This window comes from Leiobunum rupestre, chromosome 8, assembly GCF_980474605.1.
Source record: "Leiobunum rupestre chromosome 8, qqLeiRupe1.1.hap1, whole genome shotgun sequence".
Lineage (NCBI taxonomy): Eukaryota > Metazoa > Arthropoda > Arachnida > Opiliones > Sclerosomatidae > Leiobunum > Leiobunum rupestre.
Window position 1 is genome coordinate 24,458,367 of NC_143391.1, and position 12,887 is coordinate 24,471,253.

Below are 12,887 nucleotides of genomic sequence, written 5' to 3' on the forward strand. Positions count from 1 at the left end.
ATATGTGACCCCACCAAATACTTCCACTTATTTACTTTTGATATCGTTTTTTCGTTTTTTTCGTTTTTTCGCCGTTTAAAATGCTAATTAGTTATTTGCGAGATGGGGAAACGAATTCGCGACCTTCGCTTTATACCCTTGGCGGTTTTGGCCCCACCCAAAATACTTTAAACGTCTAAACTTGCGATAATAACTATTTCTATAAAAAATATTTGTTTTTACATTTAAAAGTCAAAGGATATGTGTAAGCGTAAGACGTCTCAAAAATCGAGCTCTTTAAAGGTTAAAAAATGAAGTTATTTATGGGGAAACCAGAAATTAAATGCAAATCGCCTAACGATAATCCTTGTTATTATAATGAGCCATGTCGCAAACACGCTTTTAATTTCTTTGATAATTTAAACTTTAGTGTTAAATGCTGGATTTGTCAAGAACAATGTCTTGACAAGACAATTTTTAAACAACACTTAATGGATCACTTATCGAGTAGTTATAAAAATCAAATTCGTATTGATGTTTGCGATTGTCTTCATTCAAAGAAACCAGAATATACAACCAAAGAAGAAATATTAGACGATCAAATTATTGATTATTTGAACGAGTTTAACGTAAAACATCAAGAATGGTTAAACGGTAATTGTTTTCTTAATTTTACATTAACTGTGGAATTCAAAATAGAAATATTAATTGCAGAAGCATGTTCCTTAAAAAAGAGGATATTTAAATCTATTTTTTTAATTTTAAACCTTAATTAACGTGTCATTATTAATTCTGTTTAATTCACAATGCGCTTCTGATTTGATCTGTCTGTTTTAAAATTTAAATATTCAGTTTTTCATGTTTGCAGATTGAATTTCGTACAATTTTACAAGTATATTTAATTTCAGGTTCCGAGTTGAAAATTATCTTATAACTGTATTATTCATTTTGAATTTTTGTTTAAAAACAAAATTTGGAAAAAAGTTATGTTATCAATTTTATTCAAATAAGCAACACTCGTTAGTTGTAAACTAGATTAAGTGTTAAAAACTAAAACCCAAAATTTGTTAGTAAACCATGATTTCCAAAAATTTACATATCAACCTCACAGAATGCTAAGCTTATCAGACAGTAAAGAGAGTCATAAAATCGATTGATTTAAAAGTTATTATAAATCCTACAAAATAAAGGTGTTTCGGATAGTTAAATTGTTCTCTTGGTAATTTGTATGATCGCTTACATGTATCGACTCCATTTTTTAAATTTCAATTAATTTTTAGTTTTTCATGATATTTATTATAAAGAAAAAATATCCAAAATAATGCAATAAAACCTTTAAATAATATTTTACCTCCGTTAATCTCGTAATGAGATTTTATCAAACCGCAAAATCTTCGTCACGAAATTTAAAAAAATATATAAAATATTAAGAAATGAAACATCTACATTTTAAGCAAAAAAATAAAATGTTGTATCTATCTTCGGGGCAAACGTTTCTAATATTACGCAAACATTTAAAAAATTTCTTGTGGTTTCGGGCTACTATTTTTTGCATTGTAACACATTTTCCGTATACAGTACCTGTTTATTTATTTGATCTGCTTTAAAATACTAATTGTCTGATTATTATAGGACAAGAAAATTTACACTTATACGAAATGTTTATTATATTTTCTACAAAAGCATGTTTGGATGTATTATGTAATAATCGTATGATTAAATCTTATAAGAATTATCGCGATGTTTAGTGTTATTTAAAACTTTGAATGTTTGAATTAGTAAAATATTTCAAACCAGGCAAGAATAAGTTCCACTTAACCGAGCGAAGAGTATATGAATCGCAAAACACATTCTAGCCGGGGGCCACACTATTAATGGATAGGTAATTAACTTCTAGTCGTTTTACCTGTGGGTAAAAGTGATGAAAATGTATTCAATCGAACCTGTGGTAAAACTGGGGTGTTATCATGTTGCCGAGCTTGTTCACCTTGGTATTAGGTATTATTTTTACGGTCTGTTATTGAACGTTCACAATTCACTTCTCTGTGATTCAATAGTATTTATTGACCATCGCCTTGATTAATGTGCATTGTATGTTACAATTATTACAATCAGTTTAATTTATTCCGATAGTTGGATTTACCACATACTATACAAATAATCCTTTAAAGTTGATCATAGCAAATTTAACATATTAATAATGGTGTCCTAGGTAAAATATTTACATGCCAAAAGAACATTATTAGATAAATAGACCAAGCTTAAAGACCATTTTCAATATAATAATATATCAAATGGGCTTTGAATTTTATAATGTAAAATATATTATAACAGATTTGACAATATGAAGATTATAGTAGAATATCGCATTAGGAAACATTTCCATAATTTTAGTTTTAATGTAGTATGCAATTGTCAATTTAAAAGTAACAGTCCATCAGTTTGATATTTAAGAACATTTTGCAAATTATGTTATTATTAAATTTTAGAGTCATTCCAGGTGAGATAATATTAAATTATTTTAGAATAAAGTCTTTATCTTTCAAGATTTACTGGTTCTATTAAATAACATGGAACAATGACAACATTTTTATCATCAGAGTAAATCAATCCTATTTCTTTTGAAAGAAATTGTGCACCGTTTTTGCAAAATAGCGCAAATTAATGTATCTTTTGTTGCGATAAATTCTATATTATTAGTGATTTGAAGAAAAAACCCATGGACAATTTCATATAAAATGGGTAAATTTGAATACATTTCGGCTAAATCATATTAAATTGGGTAAGTTCTTATATTATTGGATTAACTGAAATTATTATGATTGACTTGATAATAAATTGAAAACATACATTTTGGTAAATGCTTGTATCTTGGGTTAATTGAAATAAATAAATTTAATAGAAACAACATTGCCTACATTTATATAAATTTTAAGAAATTCAAATGTTATTTTTTATTTGAATAATTTTTGGTAAATTCCAATGATATTGCATAATTAATATCATTTTGTTTAGTTTTTTTAATTTTGACTAAGTTCAATTTACTAAGTGTAAGTTCATTTACCATTGGGTGGTGCCTCAGGTATTAACTTAGGTGATTATTATTATTAATGGGAATAATATCGATACATTTATTATCTAATTAAAATAAATATTGGGTAAATTTATGTAATGTTTTTGTAAATAGATAAGTGCTTGCAACGAACAAATAGACCGAATTATTGAAGAATAACTACGGATTTTATCGGAACATGAGGTATTTGGTGGCAGGTGTTTTGAAAACAAATGGCATGATTAAGAACTAGCTCAAAAACAGGTAGCTGATTTAAACAGCCCTATAATATTACAAATCTTTGTAAAACTTTAGTTTTGGGAAATACCGCTAGAAGACGCCAGTCACATTTATTATAATTATAATTAATTTTTTAGCAAAATATCGGTCGATCGAGTACTATAAAAAATATTATTTAGTTAACATTTAAATTAAAACAAAAGATAAAATAAATATTAAATTGTTTGTAATTTAGACTAAAAATATTACGTTGAATAATAAAAAAAGGTAGTATGAGTTTGAAAGACTTTTATTTTTGAACATGTTTTCAATACTTATAATTGTGTCTAAAAGAAAAGTTAACTACCGAAAAACTCCGAAAATGAAACAGTAAAAATGTTTCAAAGTTAAAAAACCAATGTTTCAAACTTTAAAAAAATGTGTGTGGAATATATAAACCTTACGAACCACCATACAAGTTACAAGCAAGTGTTTTGATAGGTCACAAAACGTCAAACATCAAAGAAATTGGTAAATTATATAAACGGCAAAACTGACAATCAAATATACAATTATACAAATAATTTCAATCCTTATGTGCAAAGATTTATTGAAAAGTTACTCCATCGGATGATATTACTGAAAGCACCCGAATCCAATTTCTACAGGATTAACATCCAAGGAAAAATTGAACGAATTTTTTACACAACGCTATCAACATAATGAAAAATTGAAATTATTTAGAAGTTTGTAAACATTTGAAATTACTTTGAATAAATTTTTTTTTAAACCTTATCAAGCTGGCTTATTTCATATTTACTAAACATTTTGGCTGAGGCAAGGAAGTTTGTACTTTTTTACAGACAAAAATACATTTAAAAAATCGAGATTGTTAATTTTGTGCGACATTATCATTCGTCTAACTTGTTTTCCTCGAGAACGGTGTAAATGACTAAAATCTATGCAAAATTGGTAGTTTGAAATGTTTTTCGTGACAGTGTGCTCAATTCGTGTACGACTGTTTTATAAAGCTTGAAACTATTGCGAAAATATAAAATTTGTTAAGTAGTAAATTTATGAAATTTTGTTTTAATAAATATTTATTTAAATGTGATGACAGAGAATACATTATTTATTTACAAGCTGAAAACACTTTTTAAATATTGTACGTCATTTAAACAATGATCCATTAATTCCCTTACGTCAAATGGGCAATAACCTATAAATTGATCCAAAAAATCTTCTTCCACTTGATAATCCTGTGAAATACGAAAGGCAGCGTAGATTTCTACGAAATCACAGAGTGCGTCTCGTTTTTCCAGTGGTTTATAAAACTCTTGAAATTTCGAAAAATTATCAACCAATACAGAAAACATTTGATTTACAGCAAACATGCTATTTCTTAACAGATTTAACTGTTCATCTATACGCAGTTTAAATTCGTCTAAAGCTATCACTTGCACTCTACTAAGTGAAAAACTGGTTGAATAGTTCATTTCGTATTCAAGATACTTTTGCGTAAAAGGTAATAATGACCACATAAATTTTCCACCATCGGAAGACACTTCAAAACTGTGATGGAAAGTACAATCGGAATAAGGATCAACGATCGGAATTGGCAGGTTAACTTTTTTTTTTATGTAGAGCTTAGATTTTCAATAATTGAAGACCATGATTTTGTGAGGGCGTCCCATGTTTGCAAGGAAATGATAGTGCTTTGGTTCCCATTGGAAATGTAAATTCCGGGCTCTTTCCGAAAAATTGATACTGTTACAACTAGTCGACTGTCCGACCTAAATTTTAAAGATACTACAACAACAAAAAACAATTTTAAAACAATATAAGTTATTTTAAAAATACAAGTTTTAACGTACCCTTTTTAAAAACCATTGTGTATTTAATGAATTCTTCAAGAGAAATAGTACCAAAAATCCACTGTTTTTTTATCAAAATACACAATTTTTGCCGAGTTAATTAGAAATTCAACGTAACGGCTATAAAACACAGTAAATTTAGTTCTAGCTAGATCGAATAAAACGTGCAGGAATGTTTTAATAGAGAGCGTTTCTCACCGTTCTTCCTTATCGTAAGGCTTTTTCTCCCGGTATACCCTGGAGTTGGTGCGCGTAACGTTTTCCCTCACGCTAAGATAGCCCGCCGGCTAAGACAGTTGGGGAAACTCCGCCTCGATGAGGGTTGTTTTATCTGATTGTTTAGTATGTAATATTATTATGTAAATTTATAACATAAAACTCAAAAATGAATAATACAATGTTATAAAATAATTTTCAACTCTGAACCTGAAATTAAATATGTTTGTAAAAAATTGTTATAATTTGTTTTTAAATTATCTTACATCCTTCTAGCTGTCACACTCTAAAATAAAAACTCTGATTTAAAATTTAAAACTTTTATTAATATTTTACAACATTTTTTGTTGACACAAAGGAACTATCGTTAATAACATTTAACACGCTATCTATAAAAACCACTAAATTGTCTATCGCCTTTAAGAACCCAGTTTTTGGGGCTCCTTCCAAAAGCATTTCGTGAGAATTATGCTCTTTTTGAAAATAACTCATTCTTTGTGCAATTAAATCCATTTCAAGATTTCGATTAAGTTTTTTCAATTCTTTATTTAAATGTTTAATCAGTTCATAGTCCTTAAACGGTTCCTTATTTTCTTTATAAGTCATTATTCGCCAACAAAAATCAAAGCGAAACTAGTTTGTATAGAAAGCGATGTGTTTTGTTTTTTCTAACAGACCACGTAATATAAACTACATTAACAACCCGATTTTAAACAGGTTACACAAAAATATTTTATCGTTACACCTTGAAATAAAAATTATAAATAAAAATTTTTTTAACTTTTTTTTGTGATATTATTTTACATTTCCAATTTGGCAAGAATAAATGGACACAAATGAATCTGATTACCGCGAACTATTAATGGTACATCACAATCTTTCCGTCTTTCAACAATTAAACCGTAGAAAGGGCGAAAAAAGCCCCAGGTGGATAATTCATCTTAACTCAATAATCTTTTTTCTTCCGAAATCCTTTGCAAATATTCGTTAGATAGGTTCCTTTCGTATGAAAGGTAACAAACTTTCAAGGAGTATTCTCTCTGCTATATATTCCGCTTGAAGTTTTCGTTTCTGTTTTTTCAATTCTATAATTGTATGCTGTAGTGACAACAATTCATTCTCCTTACACAATTCTTTATTTTGTTCAGCACTCATTTTTTTCGACTGTCGTCAACAGATTTTATTCTGTTATGTGTCAAAAGTAATGAAATAGGCAAAAATCCATAAAAATCAAAATTTTTGGTATTTGTTCATAGAGTGCCGGTTTTAAATAAAATTCTTTTTTTAATCATCACACTAACATCATTATGGAAAGCACGCGCCAGTTCTATTATTCCCGCCCATTATTTCGTTTTCCATGAAACCTAACGATCGTTTTGTCGTTATAAAATACCAACGTGCTTGTGAAAATGATAAATTGACTAATCTAAGTTATATATATTATATTTGCTGTTGCCAATAACTAAGTCTTTAATCCAATCTTGTGACGTATACGCTAAAATATAAAATAATAATAGATGTCTGTATGTATTAAAAATGCAATATACATACATTTTTGTAACGAAATTTTCCATTATTTAATATTTGTACCCAATTAAATTAATTATAAATATAATTAAAATGAAGCATAAGCAAGCAACAATAAAACCATTGACTGTACGCTTAATAAAGAAACCATTCAAATTAAAAATACAGCCCTCTAGAAATAATAATAGTGTTAATAATAAATGTAATTATAAATGTATTTCATAGTTTACACATAATATAGGTTGTTTACATTAAAAGACGGGAGATAAATAACTCCATATGTCATCTTCAAAACTTATTGTAGCCTATTGAACCAGAAAACGTACAAATACAATAAACAGACTAAGATACGATAAGAACGATTTATTCTTAATTTGTTACGTTTATTCAATACACGAAGATAAACGTTCACGAATGCAAATTTTTTCACGCGGACAAATACATGAAATTAAGTTTTAATACGCTTATAGTAGTTAAGATGCCTAAAAATTCCAGATAATAAGACGTACGTAAATTCTGGTACCTTACGATATTCATTTACCTAATTTTAAGTTTAATTTACGCTTAGATTTATCTTTGTTGTCAACTTATTTCAGAAAATTCAATTTACAAACTCAGTGAAATATTTCATGCTTCACATTTATAATTTTTAAAGCTTTTAAATAATTTTGTGTGGGGTCGATGCTATCAATTGTTAATAAAAAAATTATGCGTTATTGAGTTTTTTTATTACTAAACTTGGAGAGACTTATTTTATCAATAATTATATTCATCAAACAATCATAGAAGGGATGATCTGATTTAGAAAGAATTGTTCATATATACCCAGTTAATTTTTTAATCGGAATTGTATTTATACATTGTTGTTTTCTTGTAATAAAATTATATTAACTCTATTTTAACAAATTCTATATATAATCATATATACCAACATTTTTTAACTGTTTGTTAAATATTTATTTAATTATTTTACATAAATTAAATTATAAACATTAAGTTGTGTTAGTTGGTTGAACCGAACCCATGACATCCTCTTTCCGTTTCTTTAAATTTCTGTTTAATAACAAGAAATAGTATATTATGTCAAAACTTTAGGTAAAGTCTTGGTTAAACATACTTCACACTCTACTACTGATGGATAAAATATTCTCTCACAAATCAATTGCGCTATTTTATCATCTCTTATGGAAAATAATAACAGTGTATTTTATAGAAAAAAGATTTATTTACATGTTTTAAATCATTTTACAAGTTTTTTCAAGATTTTGCAATACTTCAATAGAAGTTTCCGCATTGTTGGGGATTAAAATTTGATTATTTTTACAATATTCTTCAAAATAAATAAGTGCTTCCAGCTGATTATCGCTCGGCATTTTCAAATCGTTTGTAAGCACAGGGTTAGACTCCATTAAATAATTCAACGTTTCTTCAGCCATGTTAAGAATATTCGAATCTATACTTTCTTCTTTACTAGTTGGTTCAACATTTGAGTTCGAAGGTTGAATCTTACCGTCGATTACTAAATCATCGTACCATTCTTGATTTTTTACGTTAAACTCGTTCAAATAATCAATAATTTGGTCGTCTAATATTTCTTCTTCGCTTGTGTATTTCGGTTGATTTGAATGAAGACAATCGCAAACATCAATATTAAGAAGTGTTTTATTAGAATAACTAGATGTCAAATGATTCAGCAGATGCATCTTAAAAACTCTTCGTTCCAGAAATAAAGCTTGACAAACCCAGCATTTAACACTAAATTTAAAACTATCTATAAAATCAAACGCGTGTTTTCGACATGGCTGGTCAAAATAACATTCATTATCAACTAGTGAATCGCATTTAAATTCTGGTTTCCCCATAAATAACTTCATTTTTTTAACTTTTAAAGAGGGCGATTTTTGAGACATTTTGCGTTTTCCCATTTCAACTGTGATATAATAAAAAAAATTTACTCGCAATTAGGTTTTACAGTGATATTATACAACTCAACAAATAACTTATATTTTGAAAAATATTAAATTCCTCAAGGTTAGCAGGTTTGTGTATTGATGGGGGAAAGCGCATTCCAACGATACGAACACCCTTTTTAATATATAAAAAGTACATGTATTTACGATAAATTTGTATTATAATTATCGTTTAATAAGGTTGAAAATAATTACAAAATATAAATTATTTTTGAAACATAATTATTTGATTAATTATTTCTAAAGGTGATTTTAAATATACTATATTATGAAAAAAGATTTTACCTTGACTTATTTTTATATAACCTGAAATCTTCGGGGTTTTTAATTTATGATAATATTAATATCTACACATACATAATTTGTATAAAAACTTGAATTATACCTTTAATCATTAGAAATATATTCGCCGTGTAAACGAGAGAGTTGAATATTAAGAAATACAGTTTTTCTTCAATTTTGGAGATAAAAGTATGTTATTTAGTAATTTTAATATTCTTTAATTATATTTTTTTAATTATTTCTTCATTTTATACAGTGGACGAGAGTTCTTGCAAAAATTTGTTAGAAAGAGGTTCTGTTAAAGTACAAAAAGATGGTTTTATTTGTTGTCCTTATTGTTTTGGATATACTGAGTCGTTAGAAACATATGGTGGACTCCTGTATTATTGTTGGAATAAACAATGTCGATTTTACTACCAACCTGTTGTTTTTAGACAAGGCAATTGTTTATCAATGAGAATTCCATCGGATGCATTATTAATCTTTCCTCAACATTTAATTTGTATAATATGTGGTGTAAGAGGAAATAGAAGACGTTCGAGAGATACAGATTGTATAGAATCCGAATATAGTTCGGTATGTATTTATCCTCAATCTAAGAAAAACACTGTGTATAAAATGAAATAAATCTTTTTTTATAAATATTTCTTGTATTATATAGAGAAAAGTTACATAAACAACAGAGCAATACAAAATAAAATTGAATTTTTTGAAAAAAAACCGTTTTTTAATTCACATTAAATATATACAACGTTTGTTAGAGCAACCAGTTTTTTCTTCTCACTGGCTCTGTGGAATGTCTCCTGGCAAAACGTGATCTGCGTTTATAATTTTATTGATTAATTCAATCTGGCGCGGAGATGCGAAAGTTGGGAAAAAATAGAGTAGGATCAATAATACCAGATGTTAATAAACATTTTGGTGTTTAATTGATATAATTAGAAAATTGTTGAAAAATCCAAACTAGTTTTAGAAGGCTGTAATTGTAGTTGATAACATTTACACGTAAGAATAATTAAGGGGTGGGTATCAAATTACTTCTACAAGGTTACAATGTTGAACCTGTTATATCCTAGAGGTAGTTTTTTATTTATGAATTTAAAGATATAGCTCGCAATCCGGCAGAATTTCATAGACCGTGTTTCTGGTAACGTGTTTCAGCAGAAAGTTAAAATTATCAATCAATGTAAGTAATGTTTAATTTTGAAAATAATTCAAATTAATAAACTTAATTTTGTTTTAATTTAGCCACCAATAAATACCCGTTCGTTTACTGTGTATAGTCAGAGAAAATTCTATTTACAATGTTGCTATTTTTAATTTAAAAAAGTTAATTATTTTTTATTTATTTTCAATAAATGGTTCTTGGAATTTTTATTGATTATGTAACTTAAAAATGATTTTCCAACTTTAGAATATATTATTTTACTATTAAAAATTAACCAGCCATCCATTTGGGTAAAATTATAGCCTTTCGAGTTGCAAAAGTTAGTGCTCGGCAGTAGATTAATCCATGAATAAAATAAGCTCGGCTATATTTCAATATTTATTTAAATAACCAATAGTTTAATAAAGATTGCAAAATGTTTAAATAATTGAAAGTGAATAAGCCTATTATTTAAATAAAAACAAACAATTACTTAAATAAATACCGCTTTTATTCATTGTAATTTGCTGTGTTTTTAAAATATGTATTGATTGTTTATTATGTCGTTATTGTATTATTTATTTATCTCCAAAAGTAAATAAAGTTTCATTTCAACAGGGGTAAAACATAAGTTATTGGGCGGATATTGAACAATCAGGCCTATTTGTTGTGTTTTAAAATATGTATTTTATTTCGACAGGGGTAAGCTAAATTGTATTTTATTTCGACCGGGGTTATACATAAGGGGCTATATCTCGGGCGGATATTGACCAGCCCCATTGTAATTTGTTTTAAAATGTGTATACATAGTTTGCACCGAAGGGAGGGGCCTATGGTCTCCAAGGAAACTGGGAGGGCGATCAAAAATTCAAACCATTTCGCGCGTAGCTACTAAATAGGTAGCCATTTTGTTGGTAATCTCGTCAAAGCGACAAAACTAATTAGATTTATGCTTTCAAATTTTAAATGGGCCCTAAACAAAGTCAGATAAGATTCTAAGGCCGGGTTATTTAAATAAAATATCAAATTACGACAGAAATATCTACGAAAAGAAGTTGACAAAGCTTATCAAAGTTAGGCCTTTGCGGTCATCCTTTTTACAATTACCTTCGCTATCGAATAAACAATTTTCGCTCTCCCTTGGTAATTGAACTACTCGAACAATTTTTAACCAGGCAGATAACCATTTTTAACGTGAAACTAATTTCTTAATCATTTGAAAATAATTAAAATCCGCAAACAGACGATTGAAACTGTTAACCCTCCCGTTTTACTAAGAAATCTACACCGGCAAAATGGCGGCATAGAATCGTTCATTCTAGCTCAAATTAAATATTTATTCTTGGTTCTTATATCTATACTTGGAACTGCGTCATTGATGACGTAGGGATGCAAACTATGTATTGATTGTTTATTTATTTATTTCCAGAAAGTAAATAAAGTTTAATTTTCAACAGGGGTAAGTTGGATATTACGTGATTGCCGTGGCCAAAAGTTGCCAAGGCTATAAAGCGAAGGTTTCCCCATCTCGCAAATAACTAATTAGCATTTTAAACGGCTAAAAAACGAAAAAACGAAAAAAACGATATCAAAAGTTAATTAACATAAGTATTTGGTGGGGTCACATATTACCGCCGATATCTCGGTTCGACCTTGTCCGATCGTGACCAAACTTGTTGGGGTGATAGACCGAGGCTTAGTGGTTGTGGACAGTGCTCGAGCGTCGAGGTCAAAGATCATCTTCAAGGTGAAATTTGAGATTGAAAATATTTTCGATTTTTCCAAGGACAAAAATTTTTGAAAATATTTTGGGGGGATGGGGGCGATGTTTTGGTGGCCATCTTGGCGGCCATCTTGGATTTACATGTTCATATTTAGTCCTACTCTACTTCCATCATCTGAAAAAAACCACAACAACAACAATAACAACACCAAAAACCACACCAAAAAAATAAAAAGGAAAAATCAAGACCTTCACTTACCCGCTAGGCCTTCACAACACTTACCACATTCCTTGGCTTCTTCTATTTGTCAAGACCTTAAAACAAAAAAAAACCTCGTCTCCTCATCCACAAACGAAAACGACCATACTCTTCGAAACGCCACATACAACACATAATCTTCGAGATCTTTGAGACCTTCACAAATACTCATTCATATATTCACACAAAAAAAACCCTATTAGTCTACACGACCTTCCAGAACAAACCGATATTTTTCAAAACCTTCACATTTACACTATAATATAATCTTTGAAACCTTCACGAGTAACAAACATAATCTTCGAGACATTCCCAAATTGTAAACATATTATTTTCGAGACCTTCACCAATTACTACATATAATCACATCAGACAACTATACACTCTTCAAGACCTTCGCACATACACGATATATATTCTTCGAGACCTTCACAAATAACAAACATAATCTTCATGATCTTCAGGAATAAACAAACCTATATTCACATCAAGTAAACAATTACTCTTCGCGTATAAACCTATACTCTTCAAGACCTTCACAAATTTAAAATATATCATCTTCGAGACTTTCACATCAAACATATAAACTATTACTCTTCAAGACCTTCAATAACAAACAAACACCTCATCTTCAAGACC